The following is a 14296-nucleotide window of genomic DNA, read 5'->3' on the forward strand; positions in this document are numbered from 1 at the left end:
ACGGTTATTGTCAATTTCCAATTGAACCATTTCACCGAGCAATTTGTATACAACAACCCTTATGCAATTTTTTATAGAAAAAGCAAGTTGAATGATGGTAAAGATGGCCGACCAAGAAGAACAAAATTGCAGTTATCTTGTAGACTAGATGGTGTGATCTTGAGTTTTCATGAGTTTCATTATTTCTTCCTCTCGTTATTTGATTTTTTTCTAGCTTTTTGTGCTATCTTTTTCCTTTCAATGGACAGTAAAGAAGTTGAAATATTGGTTTTAGCTGCCTTCTAATTACTAGAGCTTCCTATAGCCTTTGCTAAACGATTTTTTTCTTTTAAGCAGAAACTCATTTCCTGTTTCCTATTTGCTCCAAAATTTGCATTTTGCTTCCAAAGAGGTTTTTCCATTCTCTACACAGTAGAATTTTTTCCTCATTTTTTTATGGTTAAGTCTTCGATATTTTGACAGAAAGAACTGTCCCAAAAGTCTTTCTTTCAAGTGGCCATTTTTTATGTGGTATACCATGGTTAATGGCTTCAATCTGTTGACCCCAAAAAAATATACTAATAGAATCCGACCTCGTCCCCTTTACGTAGACATAACATGCACACCGAATATCCTGTTAAAAAGCAAAGGCCACTAGTAGAGAAAAAGGTCCGATAACCGTTTACACTTCAGTAGTCAAATTAATGGCTGGACGAGAGAAATATGGGTGCAAGAGAGAGAGGATTTGGCTAAGATTTGAGAACATACTTAAGTGTCAAATGAACCTATATATATAGAGAAATGGAAATGGACCCAGTGGGTATAGTGAGATGGGCCCAGTTTAAGCCAAAGATGAGGTTGCTTAGTTTAATAAATCAAATACCATTGAATAGTCAATGTTACATAGCATATATGAGAACCCTTCCTTCTGAGCATGCCACGTTATTTATAGGCGTAACAGTTACGATAGGGAAGTGTCCACTGGAATTTTAGTTTACTATAGTGAGGTAGATTGTGTTGGTCGGTAATGAGTGGCCAATTTTTGGTTTACATCCAACCTTGACATGGAAAATAAATCATACCTAACCAATAATTAGCCGAGAAGTTATATCACTTTCGTTGGTAATTAAAAGAGACTGAAAAGAAATTGGTAAATCGTAGTGGCTGCAAAACTCTTGAGAAATGATATCTGGACTTAAGTTATTAGATTTTTAGAAAAATAGCGTTTAGAGCAAGTTCAAAAAAAGGATTCTTGTAGCTGACACCATGTGTTGGAAGAAAACAAGTTGTCCATGTGGGTTGACCCGACCCGATTTGCATGAAAATGAGTTTTGGAGGGAGGAGTTGAAAATTGAATTTAAAAGTTAACCTCCCCACCTCCAATAACTCCCATCAACTTCCATTATTCATCTCTTCTGAAAAAAGAACAAAGAAAATTCGGGTTAAAAAGAATGGAAGAAAAATACATGACGAAAAAGACTTGATTTTTGGAAGATAATATCACAAATTGGGTTCTTGGATTATGGCTATCAAATTTCTTCCATTGTGATCGAATTTCTGACCAAGAGGCAAGTACAAGATGATGTCGAAAGCAAGCAAAACAAAGGCAAGTAATTTAACCTCGATTTTCTGGTTTCAAATAAGTATCACTACTTGGAACTCGGTTATAAGCATGCAAGCACGTTTTACATTGGTATAAGAGCCTAAGTAGGTTGTTTTCTTACTTAAACACATGCTGAAAATGTCTTAGGGTGATTGAAACGCATGAATTCCGATTTTTCTTTCAAAGCTTGAATGTCATTAATGGCAACTTTTCATGTACTTCATATTAATTCATGAAATTTATACTGTATGTTCATGATATTATGGAGAACATATCTGGAAAATTTCATGTTATTTGGCTTTGTATTTTGGGAGGAAAATTGAACCCTAATTGAGAAAATCGAAATTTTATCGCATGATAATTTCTTGTACGTTAAGTTTCACGCTATCCATTTTATATGATTGGATAGATTTTCTCGAGACCTTTCCAACGATATAAAGAACATAAATTTTGGCCTTAAATTGAAGAAGTTATGGTCTTCCGAAATTTTAGCAGAAATCTGAAAAAAAAAACTATCTTTTTGGGGACGATGAACAGTATTCGGAAAAAAAAAAAGAAAAAAAGAAAAGAATTGAAACTGTTGCTGTAGAGTGGGATTCATATTTTGAAAATTGCATGTTGGTCCTTCAATTATTTTAGATGCAATTTGAGAAATTTTATGTGAGTCTCCATACTTTTAAATATTTCCAAATGCAATTCGAAAAATTGCATGGTAGTCCCCAAACTTTTGAATGTTAATTATTTCAAATGCAATTTGAGAAATTGAAAGTTAGTCCCCTCACTTTTGAATGTTTTCAAATGTAATTTAAAAATTTGCATGTTGGTCCCAAAACTATTTTTGGATGTTGTTTATTCCACTACAAATTTGAAAAGTTGTATATTGGTCCCAAAATTATTTTCTTTAGAAAATTGATTATTCGATATTCAATTTAAAAGATTAGAAATTGGTCATGTATATGAGGATGCATGCGAGACCCGACTTCAATTCTAAAAATTACATAATTGGTCCTTCAAATATTCTTGATTTTTGTGTTCAATTAAAATTAATTTTCAGATGATTAAAATTTTTTTTTTTTTGGACTCAATTAAATTATGAAAATTTTTATACAGGTCAAGAATATTTGTTAAGTGATATTTGCCCAATGAGAGTTATTTTTTTTAAGTGTTTCATTTTTTTTGAAATGAAAAATACCCCGAATGTATTTAAAATACCATATTTTATATACGTTAATGAGTTGTGTGGGTCTTAATTCGATTATGTGATCCATTGTGACTTGTTTCGAATTTTGTGTATATATTATTGCATCTAGGGAATGCTAGAGAAACAAGGGTTATAGAACTTGTTAAAAAGCTATGTGCTTACTATAATTAAAAAATACATGGATCTGAAACATAACCTAGTGGAATACGTGAATATTTTTGGGCCATTTTTGGTGAGAAGTAGAGTATGAAAATTCTAATGTCACTTCCCATTTGTTGGGATTGTGTTGCAACTGATATTAAAGTGTGGTTGATAATCATGATATATCATAATTGCACATTATGAAATTACATTATTAGACCCCTGTTTGAGCCATATTTTTAGGGGAGAGAGTAGAAATTTTTGGACCGTTTTTTTCAAATGTAGGTCCCACACTAGATACATTCAGTCAAAAATGGTAGCTGAAAAGTGCTTCTAATGGTCCATTTTTTCATTTTTAGGAGCTAAAAATGCCTTCCAAACAGGGTTTAGATAAATGTGCATATTTATGGAAATTCATGATATCCATTAACTCGTGTATTGTTATAAATGCTAACGTCCGTAGAATTAGTGAGATTTTTACTTAGACCTATTCTTTGTCAGTTGAGTGATAGTTTGACGATTGGAAGATTTAGAGAAAATCTCACCAAGAACTATCTGATTCACCAACTGAGTGGGGCGTTTTGAAGTTGGAAGAATTAATGCAATTTTTACCTAGAACCCATGAAATTTTGCATTATTAAATTAAGTTTATGATAGTGAAACAATAGGATTGCAGACGATGATTGGGAACATAGTGAACTTTCAACTCTGTGCCTAACGTTGAACTATCGTAGATGTTAATTTGCGTTAATACAAAATTAAATATTTGCATCAATGGACATTGATTAAGAATAACATGTCTCTAAAAATCTGATAGATCATGACATCAAAATCTATAGAAGTTAATCTTAATAAAGGTGATAAACTAAATGGGATAATATTTGGCATGATAAGATTTTAAATGTACTAGACATGATACTTTAGAGAATATCAATCACGTAATAAAAGATCTTATATAAGTCATACTACTCTAGAGAATAAAGATCAGAACTTTGTCGAGTATGGAAAAAATGTGGATTTTATTACTCGAGCATTTAAAATTGTTAAGTTCCGTTATAAATAATCTTTTTCTTAAATGTAACTTGGTGGTTAGCATGGTGTTAACATTTTCTTTGGTCACATTAATTTTAGATGAGTAGTAAGTTTAAACTAGTCTCTTCTTAATATATGGAATTTTGAAAGTCATTGTGACTTACAAATAGAAGTGTCAATTTTTTTATTGACACTACCTGCTATGTGAATTAAAAGATGTGTGACTTGATGTTGTTAAGTCTCGAGGACATGCTTGTGTAGCAATGTTCTAGCTTGCATAAGACTTTAAATCTTAAGTATTGAATGAGCTAGAACAAATGCGAGATGGATGTGGGAGACTGGTAAAGTGACCAAGAAGAACTTCAGATAGTAGTGAATGAAAGTAGTTTTGATAGAGGATCAATGTTATAAAAGTTCAAGTGCTTCAACTATATGGTTTGAATCTCTTAGCTCAAAATGGTTAAGCCAAAGGATATTACACTTGAACATATTCCTCTTAGTGTTGTTTACGTATCAACACTATACAAACCGGATCTTGTCTTGTGTAGATAATGGATTCAAGGGTTAGAACCCACTTCATATGAGATCAATAAGTATATTAGTCTATTGTCGAATATTTGACTTAATACGAAATAGATATGTACAAATAGTGAAGATGGAGTGGAGATTTATATGACTGGTATTGCAACGTAATGTTGCAAAGTGGAAAAATTGACCTTCTACTTGAAATTGAGATAGTATCAAAGACTCCACTAAATTTTAGTATCAAAGACTCCACTAAATTTGATCTCAATTATTGTTCTTTTAAGAAGGGTCTCTTACTTGAACTTGTACGTGATATTTCTGTTTGTACTCACAGTGGTGATATTTATTATGGTTTTGAATATTTGTGCAATGGTTTGAGGTTTTGAGTTAAGAAAACCATTCAAAGCTATAAGAGCTGAATTTCCATAGAATAAATCCATCCAAATTTCTTTGTGGGCCGTGATCAAGAGAGATAGAGATGAAACTTTACTTTTCATTATATTTATAGATGGATTCATGCACTTCAGTTATGAGACCGATTTTCTTAAGTTGAAGATATTGTATTGATTTAAACTTTTATGAAGTCGAGTAGAAAATCAGATTATGGAAGTGAAGATTTTAAGAACTGTTTGACAGCGTGAATCTCTATTACGAGATATCAATGATCTATGTAATGAGAGGAACTCTTATTGGATTGACTATTCTTTAATATTCAATAATTATATGGTGTATTGGATTGAAAAAATGAAATATTGCTGAATATGATGACTGATGAGATTCAAGATATGCAGTTCAAGATACGTAGTACAACTTACGTATTTGTTTTTGGAAAGAGCATTGGCTAACTACAATATATCAATTAATGGAGTTCTCTCAATGTTGATACCTTCAAAACATATAAGTTTTGGACACGTAAATAACCGAATATGGGTTATCATAGACTCTTAATGGACTTTATATGTTCTCGATAACAAGTGTAGGAACATGAGTTTATTGAGATCTAGATGTATCTCGATGACATAAACTAATCCAAAAAGGTACTTAAGTGAAATTTTGAATGGATATCGAGTCAAAAGAAGTGACTTTTGACATATTTTTCAGTAAGAGAGAAAAGATTGGAGAACATCGTTAAAATTGATATTATGTGTATTGATGAATCAATTTTATTGATGAATCAATTTTGAATATATAAGTGAATATTCGAACTTCTTATTCAAGTGGGAGTAATTTATTTTTGAGTTGGACATATCTATCCGAGTGGGAGCTATCTAAGAACTATTTAATTTCAATGATACTTGATTTCGAGTGGGAGCTAAGAACCATTTAATATCAATAATTTTTGGTTTTGAGTGGGAGCTATCCATCCGAGTAGGAGCCTTCCAAGAACTTTCTAATTTAATGATTCCTGGTTTCGAGTTGGATCTAAAAGCTATTTAATGCCAATGATTCTTGGTTCAAAAACAATCAGAAGATGAATTTTGAGAAAAATGATGGAAGTATATATATGGAATATAGAATTTCAACCTAATTTGAGATATGGTGAAAGTTCTATTTAGACATTATGTTTACCGAGAACATTCAAGCTCTTGAAATTTAAGTGGAAGACTAATGAGTTTTTGATAGATAAAGGCTTATTTTTGAAAAAAAGTTATACTCAATATGAGTGTATTTAGTTGGATACATTTTTCATAACGATGAGATTCGCTTCTGTACATCAATGCTAGCCGTGATGGTATGTTTAAATTTAGAGTTACACCAAATCGACCTAGAGACTGTATTCTTATTCTCAATTGAGAAATGATTAAAGATATCAACATGAATCGACTTTTAGATTTCATGTTAAAGGTTTTTTTTGGTATAGTGGTAACTTTATAGTTACACGCATGGCCAAATATAGTTATCTTGACAGTCGCACTTGAGTTTTTAACAGGGTTAAATGTCGTCCAAGAATTTTGTCATATGGGCAAAAATTACCGTACTTGTGAAAAAGTCTGATGATGGTTGTAATTCTAACTTTGATATTGATGACATTGGATTGACTAAGCATGATAAGGAGTGTATAGAGACTATTTTGAAATGGTTGTCCTCAATTTTTTGAGAGAAAAGCATGGATTTAGCAAATTGTATGATTTATGCTAAAAATACTTTTCGTATGTTCTTGCTCTATCATAAGAGGTTTATACTATAAATGCTCATGTAGAATTGCAACTGTGACCATATAAGTCTTCATAAATGTCTAAAGATTTCATAAGTGCATAAAGAAATATCCAAAGAACCATATCTAGTACGATTAAGAGTTAGAAGATAGAAGTATACTATAATATACTTTTTCTAACAATGGTCATGCCAGGGATCTAATTAATAGGTATCAATTGTTGACTAAGAATGAGAGTTAGTCGAGCATAATTAGTTTTTTGACCTGTGCACTTTTGCTATATAGAGTAGCAAGAATCATATGTTGTAATGTATATCTTGGCAATTAAAGAATTTGTTTGATATGGATGTATGGAGCATCTAATGATACTAGTTGGGAATATGAGATCCATGATAGTTACGTAACTATATTATATGTTAAGATCTCAAGTATTAAGATGGAACCAAACAATTAATGGTTATTCTAAGAGAGACATTAACAAAGAAAGTGTCTTTGTGATATATCTACGTAAATGATGATATGTAATCATCATACTCCGAAAATGTCTAGAGATATATTCGTTGATAATATGAAATCTCTAGAATTTCGTAGAATATGATACTTGGTTTATCAGACAAACTCTTGATTGAGTTTATGTGCCCATAGATGAACGATTTTGAGTTCATGTGTAACATAATATTGGGATTATGAGATAAATGATTTGTATGCACATATAAAATATGTCTAACGGGTTGAGATTGGTTCACTCACACGAGCTATCGCCTCAGACGTTTTGAGATGTGCTGAGATGAGACAAAATGATCATGTTGTGTAAATGATCACGTGGCCTTGATAGTGATCATGTTGTGCACATGATCTAGTCGCCTTGTTAATGTATCAAGATGAGATTACAACAAGTAATCGAAATGAATTTTTCTATCCATTAAATCCGTTTAGTAGCCACATCGAGTTCTCGATTTGAGAATGATTGGAGGAATGAATATAAGGAGAACTCAAGTTAGATATCGAAGAATATCTGAACTATGATTTATACGATATATTTAATTTGCAAGATTAGACATACGTCCTAAGAAAGGGAGAAAACATTGTAACACGTGTTTCATACCACATGTGCTTTAATGACCAATGAGAAATGAAAGAATTGTCCTTGCTTCTTCATTGTGTGAGTCTCTGAGGCACATTTGACCTCACTTATCTATACCCTTATGACTTTTGACCGTTTCTCAAAATTTTATTTCAGTGTTGCTACTTTAGCATGTTGCCAATAACTATGATTGATTCGATTTGATGGGACATGTCTAGGAAAGCAGCTAACTTGAAATGAAGGGATTCGAGTAGGAAAGGAAGACTATTTAACTAACACCTCAACTTATATTCACCGGCCAGACAATTGTGTTAATTGACACAATTGTGAATACAATATAAATGAGAAAGTTGAGTATGTTCTAAAATGAATTGAGGGGTCAAAAATACTCGAACTGGTGTTACAAAATATGTCTCGGGTATAGCGAGAAATATAATTCCTCTTCTAGAGCTTCTATATATCCCTAATAGGTGTATAGTGTTGTGTGCTTTTAAATTAACTCGTTAGTCACACGGTCCATTCACCTGTATGAACTTGGAAATGTTGAGATTAATATAATTGATATTGTATTAGAATCAGGTTTGCCCATCATGTGTGAGTGGGAGATGATGGAAGAAAATGGGTCACCCATGTGAGTTGACCAGACCCGGTTTGCATGGAAATGGATTTTGGAGGGAGGAGTTGAAAATTGAATTTAAAAGTTAACCTCCCCACCTCCAATAACTCTCATCAACTTCTATTATTCATCTCTTCTGAAAAAAGAACAAAGAAAATACGGGTTAAAGGGTGTGGAAGAAAAATACATGAGGAAAAATACTTGATTTTTGGAAGATAATATCTCAAATTGGGTTCTTGGATTGTGGCTATCAAATTCCTTCCATTGTGATCGAATTTCTGACCAAGAGGCAAGTACAAGATGACGTGGAAAGCAAGCGAAACAAAGGCAAGTAATTCAACCTCGATTTTCTGGTTTCAAGTAAGTATCACTACTTGAAACTCGGTTATAAGCATGCAAGCACGTTTTATATCATGTTTATCTGGAAATGGGCATAGTTTTTTGTTGTTTTAGTGTTGATTGTCAACTGTTGAGATCTATTGGTAAGTGGGAAAATTGATTATGTTGATGGATCCATGCAAACAGTCACGAAAACCTGTTTTCCTTGAAATGCTTTCTTTTTAGAAATATTATTTTTGTTTATTGGGTTATTTATTTTGCATAATTGTTTTGTATGAACTAGTTAATTAAATACTAGTGTTCAATGCAGCTTGAGGATAGGTACAAAGAGCAATGGCGGACTTAGAGAAGTTGCTCGTGGAGATAGCTGGGAGGAAGCGCCATTCATCTCCACCATCTAGAAGACGGCGAAAAGGTTGTAAACTGATGATTGAAGTGACTTCAAAAATGATGACTCAAATGATGATCGTGCTTATTTATAAAAAAAACCTTCTGGCTCACAAGTGCCTCTCAAGAAGAGGTTGGATCCAGCAGAAAGAGACAATGATCGTAGTAGTCGGGAAGTGTTTGATGAAGATGATGATTACGATCAAGAGCGTGACAGTGATGATTCTGTTGTGAGTGGTCTGTACAAGGATGAAGATGATCGAGAAAAGCTTTCAAAGCTAACTGAACTTGAGCAAGAAATGATACTAGAAGCTCTGCAACAAAGAGAAGTGACAGAGATTTGACAGAAGTAAAGGGAGCCACTCCACATCACCTATGCGCATACTGCGCTCCAAAGCTGAGAGCAGGTGCATTGGATGAACTAGTTAAACGAAGAAGAGATGCAGAGATTCTGGCAGTCGGTACTCCCCTGTAAAGAGGAGATCTCTTACTACGATTACTTTTAGCCGGAGTGGAAGTGGGTCTCATAGCGATGAGAGAGATTCATCGGGGAATGGTGGAATGGCTGACAGTGATGATGACATGACATCCGAGTCCAAGATTCCAACATTTTCGGATATGAGAGAAATTAAGATTCAGAGGTCAAAACTAGCAAAAATGGTTTATGGAGCCTGTTGAATAATCGACCTCCAATGGTGGATTTTCCGGGCTCAATTTAACCAATCTCTATCTTATTAAACACACCCAACAAAGGCTCCAACCTAAACAATCATGATTCTTACTTCGGTTGCTCAACTCAATGTGTTCACAAAGAACACAATATGGTGGCTGCAATGAATCACAAAGAATAGAGGAAGACAGATTCAGTTTAAGGCTCAAGAGAGAAAACTAGAGAAAAATGTAGGCTGCCTCTTTTCAATTGCACACACACGGCTCTTTCAACAAAATGAGAGCAATATATAGGTTTAGGGTGTAATAATATAATGGACTTATGGACCAACTAATGGTTAAAGGGGACGGAACACAAATTGAGTCATCCAAGAAGTAAATGGGCCGTGAGCAACATTAACTATATTAAGTTGCTTCAAACGACCCTCAAGTTGTTTTTCGGGTTGAGCCAATTAATCGATTGTGTTGATAAATATTTCAATTATCGGCCGAAGTCTATGAAATCTAATCCGACTATCCGACACTGTTTAACATCATCGCCCGAGATTATTGGATACCAAAAACCCAACAATCTCCACCTTGATGCCCAATAATCTGCAAGTAACCAAAACACAAAGTCTAAACTTGCACAATCAAGGTAATCCAATAAAATTAGTATCTCAGACCTTACCTCGTGTTTCGAACCGAAACACACACCATACCTGCTCCATGTACTCACCGAGGCTAAGGTCCAAAAAACACCCGAGTAGAAACAAGTACTTACAGTGAACAACTAATCATGCGATAAAGATATTATATAGGATACATCACACAGATCTTTTCAAATTCACGTTCACACAGAATCAAAGATTAACACCAAGTTAATCAGCACACGGTCAAACACATATGCAACAAATGCATAAATGACCTCATGAAAGATCTCACCACACTTATCCTATCCCATTTCGTGTTACTCCCACCTCGAGAACACACATCTCCTCTCATCGCCCACCATGCTCACTAAATAGATCACACAACTCATGTCAAAATGGCAAGTCACAATAGATCTTAAGTTCAGGAATAATCCTCTATCACCACATGACTTCTCCTAACCTACGTGGATAATGGGACTCCACCTTACAGAAGTGATAGAAGTGCCTCTCTCGCACTTCACCTGTACAGGGTCGCTTTCACAGATAAATGATTCTACACATTTGATCACATCTCCACTCGTGATCCAAATGTCACACTCTACATCCCCCGGTACAAATCACCATGTACCCCTAGGCATCTATACTCCACCTTACCAAAAGACATCTAACACACTGCTAATGCATCCTAACCCACTATGCATGCAAACTATTACACCAAATAATCACATTACCTCAAATTGATGCAAACACACATATCAAACAAATTGAAATGCAACATATAGTCATGCAACAAATTAGGCAATCACACACATGCTGAAAGGATCACACACAGATGCATATGCAGTGACTAGATTTACTCTCTCAATAAACCTCACTGGGGTCATAACTCGACCCCTCAACCACATTCGTCTCACCTCTCACATAACCCTTCTGCTTATCCTTCTTCTTGGGACAATCCCTAATAAAGTGTCCAGACTTACCACAACTATAACATCGTCTACCACCAGAATTGTCCCGTCCCTTGCCCTTCATCTTACCACCTTCATCACTCGAGTCACTACTCGAATCACCACTATTTTGAACTCTACCCAAATTCATTTTCTTAAACTTCATCTCGCTCCTTATCATGTGTAACTCACCACTCCTCTTATCTTCATTTTCAACCTTCATTTCCATCTCCTTACTCCTAAGCGAGTCTACGACAATCTCGGGAGTCAATGTATCCCTACCATACTTAATGATATTTTTAACTTCCTTATATGACTCAGGCATATAATTAAGCAAGATAATAGCCTTGTAGGTTTCATATACGATTTCTTCACAGTTAACAATATCTTGGACAAGTTTATTGAAAACATGTAAATTGTCATCAAGATCCTTTTAAGGATCCATTTTAAAGCTAAATAAACGCTCAAGAAGATCTTCCAACTTTTAAATGCTCAAGAAGATCTTCCAATCTCTATCTTATTGAACACACCCAACAAAGGCTCCAACCTAAACAATCATGATTCTTACTTCGGTTGCTCAACTCAATGTGTTCACAAAGAACACAATATGGTGGCTGCAATGAATCACAAAGAATAGAGGAAGACAGATTCAGTTTAAGGCTCAAGAGAGAAAACTAGAGAAAAATGTAGGCTGCCTCTTTTCAATTGCACACACACGGCTCTTTCAACAAAATGAGAGCAATATATAGGTTTAGGGTGTAATAATATAATGGGCTCATGAACCAAGTAATGGTTAAAGGGGGCGGAACACAAATTGAGCCATCCAAGAATTAAATGGGCCGTGAGCAACATTAACTATATTAAGTTGCTTCAAACGACCCTCAAGTTGTTTTTCGGGTTGAGCCAATTAATCGAGTGTGTTAATAAATATTTCAATCATCGGTCGAAGCCTATGAAATCTAATCCGACTATCCGACACTGTTTAATATCATCGCCCGGGATTATTGGGTATCAAAAACCCAATAGAGCCCTTCTTCGATAAACTGATTGTTGGTTGTTTCGTGAGAGTTGGAATTGGGAAGTCGAGGAATGGGCCTATCTACAGACTATAATTCGCAATGTTGATGCCTCGGACCCTGGTAGGCAGTATAAGCTTGAACAACTACCTGAATGTGGGCTGCGGCAATGAAAGCTCTGCTGCCAGGTGGCAGATGGCAATGATTTCAGATTCTACGCTACTCAAAAGAGGAGTTTCATCAATGGGTTAGGGAGAACAACCCAACCCATGAAAACCGACCGACCCAATCCAAACCGACTGGGTTGGGTCGGTTTTTTCCTTTTTTTGACGGTTTTTCGGGCTATGGGTTGAGTAATCGGTTCGAGTTGGGTCGGGTTGTGGGTTAACAAGGAAAACCCAACCCAACCCGCCCGACCCAACCCGCATGCTTTAAAAAAATAAAAAAATAAAAAAAAGGCGGGGGGAACTGACTTAAAATGAGAGAAAAGCCCTAAATTTCTCACTTTCTCACTCTCGTCTTCAATCTTCAGCCCCAAAGCCAAGGTGACATCAATTGATCAACCTATCTCTGCCTCAGACAAACAAATTGTTCATCAATTTCTGTAGAATCAAAGAGAAAGGTGGCATTTGAAATGGATACATCAAACCCGGTTGTTGGTTATACCTCTTTCGACTTTTGTCGAGGTAAATGGCTGACAGTGATGATGAGAAGACATTCGAGTCCAAGATTCCAACAGTTTCGGATATTAGGGAAATTACGATTCGGAGGTCAAAACTAGCAAAAATCGTTTATGGAGCCCTTCTTCGATAAACTGATTGTTGGTTGTTTCGTGAGAGTTGGAATTGGGAAGTCGAGGAATGGGCCTATCTACAGACTATAATTCGCAATGTTGATGCCTCGGACCCTGGTAGGCAGTATAAGCTTGAACAACTACCTGAATGTGGGCTGCGGCAATGAAAGCTCTGCTGCCAGGTGGCAGATGGCAATGATTTCAGATTCTACGCTACTCAAAAGAGGAGTTTCATCAATGGGTTAGGGAGAACGCAGTGGTGGTCATATGCCAAGCAAACAGGTGGTGGTGGAAAAGAGAGATGCCACACAAAAAGCAAGCACGTTTGTCTACTCAGTAGCCACCGTCAAACAAATGTTTCAGGAGAAAAAAACTGCCACATGGGTACCATTAAATATGGCTGCCGAAAAAGATCGTCTCAGGAGGGAGTTGGAAGTTGCCGAAATGAGGGATGACGAGGTAGAGGTTGAGAGGATCAAAGCAAGACTACAAGAACCAGAGGAAAGATTCAGAGGCGATTCGTCTTGCGGAAATGAACAAAAGGAACAGGGTCGAGAATTTAAAAAATGCATCAGAATACAAGTTTGAAAGCTGGCACGATCCCTTTTCAAGATGGACGAGATGAAGGTATTATTACCTGTCGAACTCCGGTGGAGAAGCAGCAGCAGGTGATGCGATTGCTGTATTAGAGATTGCTAATAGCAACGGAGGAGAAGTTTCGGCTGAGGCTGGAATGGCCACTACTGCTGCAGCTGATGCTGGGAAGTTGGTGGATACAAGAGCTCCAGTCGACCAAGGGACTGTTAACAAACCTGCTACATAATTTTGAATTGCACATTTCATTGGCCTTGCTTCGGAAGTTTGGCTGGCCCAAGCTGGATTTATGGCCAGGAAACAACGGATGGAAGCGACTGTAGGCTGAAAAGTTCCTTAGAATGATGGGAGGAGGCACGCACTGACCTTGACAGTCAGCGACTACTAGAGACGAAGGGGGCTATTGTGCTGGCCACTTTTCTTCTCATGGTGATTCAAATGCTGAATTGGACTCTCGACTTTTGAGGGAGCTGCAACCTTGTCGTGTAATCAACTTTGCATTAGTTTGCAAGCCGTAACCTATAATTTACCCGTTAACATTTAACCTGTGTTTTTACCTACGGGTCCATTATAGTTTTCTGCT

General features: G+C 35.8%; 1 pseudogene; it reads left to right on the plus strand.

Moving 5' to 3' along the window:
• Window positions 1-9008: 9008 nt before the first annotated feature.
• LOC111400692 lies at window positions 9009-14146 on the plus strand (annotated as a pseudogene).
• The last annotated feature ends 150 nt before the right edge of the window (window positions 14147-14296 follow it).

This window comes from Olea europaea, chromosome 10 (assembly GCF_002742605.1).
Source record: "Olea europaea var. sylvestris chromosome 10, O_europaea_v1, whole genome shotgun sequence".
Lineage (NCBI taxonomy): Eukaryota > Viridiplantae > Streptophyta > Magnoliopsida > Lamiales > Oleaceae > Olea > Olea europaea.